The following is a 2,831-nucleotide window of genomic DNA, read 5'->3' as shown; positions in this document are numbered from 1 at the left end:
TATATATATCATGACATAGATATGGAGGAATATTATTTTTTACATATGAGTTCAAAGTTACATTTACTTTCTTAGGAAAAGAATTGTATAAAAATAATATTGGGTGGATCTTTTATAATATATATATAAGAAATTTACAAGATCCAATTACTTTGACACTATCTGGTAGTTTCACCTAACGTAGGATAGAATCTATTATCGATTGAATTTCAAGATTTCAAAGTATTTTGTGGTGAAATGACTAGCTATGATGGTGTGTCTGAATTTGGACGCTAAGTGTAAATTTATGTTTTTGCAAATTTGGTACCTCAAAATTTAATATAAAATGTTTTTTGTCCTATTAACCTATCCTTAGAATAGCCCTCATCAATTGAACAATTAATTTATAATTGGATTATGATTTTATATTGTCAATGATTCCGTACAGAAGTTTATTAGTTAGTCTCATCAAATAAACTAATATAATTAAAAAAAATCAAAATCTTAGACTTATTTCAAGGTCCATTATAAAAATTAAGCCTAGCTGAAATATAAAATGGTGAAGCATCGACATATTCTTGACGTGCTACTTATAAGATAACCCCCCCCCCCCCACCCCACCCCACCCCCCCAAATAAAAAACTATTGTCACAATTATTTTTATAATAAATGCTAGTTAAATTATTCTTAAAAATTTTGAAACAACAATTAGATAAACAGATATTAAAATTACTTGAGAGAGAGAATTTTTTTTCACTTTGTTTGGATACAATCTCGATTCGTTTTGTTGAAGTGCTGTTATGTCATCATAAAATATTGATATGTGATTGATGCTTGCTAATATGTATGTCTAGTGTCACATCAGTTCTCCGATGAAAAACACTTTAAAAAAATAAGAAGAAAAGAAACAAGGTTTTACAGTAGTATCAAATTAGATGATACAAAATTTATTTTTAATTTGTAATTTGTTCAGAATGCTAGTAAACTAGTTAAGCTAAACAAAAATAAAATAGAAGGGATAATTTTGTAATTTTAGGATATGATAAGGACAGTGATCATTTATTTAAAATAAAATGCCGAATCCAAAGGGAAAAAAATTGACTGGATACATAAAAGTGAAACAACGACATAATTGGCATTTAGAGAACAATATTTTCTTGCACATTTACAGCTAATGCATGGTCCCATTGAATTTAATTTGATTGGTTAATCATTGACTAATATATAATGAACTAATTAATTCTCCCATTAAATTTTAATTACTTTAATGTTGTATTTGGACGTTTGGATTTAGATATATAGGATATATATTCAAGGTTTTTATGTGTTTGGAATTTTAAATAGGTAAAAACTTGTGTGAGACGGTCTCACGGATCGTATTTTGTGAGACGAATCTTTTATTTGAGTCATCCATGAAAAAATATTATTTTTTATGCTAAGAGTATTACTTTTTATTATGAATAACGGTAGGATTGACCCATCTTACAGATAAAGATTAATAAGACCGTCTCATAAGAGACATACTCTTTTAAATATACATAAATAAGAGATTAGATTTATCTCATATAATCCCGAAATATATTATTTGATATCTGAAATTTATCAATTAAGTGTATCCATAATTTGAGAGAGTAGAATTCTTGTTGGCCAAACTAGAAAGTTTATAAATATAGGTAGCTTTCAGTTGACACATACTGATATGGATGTCAATGGGTCCGAGTTTTACCCAGATCCGCAATAGACCCGTCCCGTTTGGGGTGGGTTTGGACATACTAAATGGGTCATGGGGTGGGTCTCGGGTCTAATTTTTCAGACCCGTCCGGTTATAGGGCAGGTCATGGGTCCTATAATACCCGGCCCATAACCGACCCATTTATGTGCATACAAATACTTTAGGGTTTTAGTTTTATTAACGTCGTCCATTTGGGGATGTCAATATTTTTTTTGGAAAACTAATAGCTCTTTTTTTTTATGTAATTCATTATGTCGTGAAGATACTTTGTTTGTCATTATTAAGTGCGATCGAAGACATGAATTAGTTTTATATTATGTTGTATTTAGCGGCTTGTTTGTTTTATAATTCAGTAACGTAAGAAGAAAAATATTGTTTTCATTTAAAAAAAATTCGGGTCTCACGGGTCTCACAGGTCTAACTGGCCCCGTTTTGTATTCGGGGTGGGGCGGGTTAGAAGAATATTTAACAGGGGTGGGGAGGGTAATGGGTCAAAATTTTCTTCAAGGGGCAGGCCTTGGGTCTAACCATGCCCGTCATGGGGCAGGTCTTGGGTCTAATCATGCCCTCCCCATTGACATCTATACACATATATCATAGAATACATTTTATACAACACACAAAATACACATGTATTCTCTCTCGGGTAATTCTTGAAAAATCGTCAATTATCTCCGATGGTTTAAAATGTGCATGTGATCGGAATATTTTAGTGATACTCCGACGATCGTAAAAAGAATAAAATATTATTCATGAAATTTGTTCGAGAGGTTTATTTGTAGATCGAGTCAGAGATCCAACAACAAAAATGTGTCTTATTTTTGCTGGAAAGATACACACATAATTTATTGTTTTAGAGATTCTCAAATAAACTTTCCAAGAAATGTAAGTTAATTTACATCAACTACATTTCTCTCTCGCCTCGATTGGTTCAAGGGAAGGTTTTTTTGCTTATATATAGATAAATGTTCGTAACCGTGAATTAAAATTTAAAAATAAATAAATCCATCATTTTTTTAAATACTCGGGGAGGAAATTTTGACTTTTTCCCGAATTGGAACTCTGAATCTTGTCCTAGTGGCATTTACCATTATATAAAAACTTCTAAATTCTGTGTTTG

The sequence above is a fragment of the Primulina huaijiensis genome, chromosome 7, assembly GCF_012295235.1.
Source record: "Primulina huaijiensis isolate GDHJ02 chromosome 7, ASM1229523v2, whole genome shotgun sequence".
In the NCBI taxonomy this organism is placed as follows: domain Eukaryota; kingdom Viridiplantae; phylum Streptophyta; class Magnoliopsida; order Lamiales; family Gesneriaceae; genus Primulina; species Primulina huaijiensis.
The sequence above is the reverse complement of the archived record's forward strand: the minus strand, read 5'-3'. Positions refer to the sequence as shown.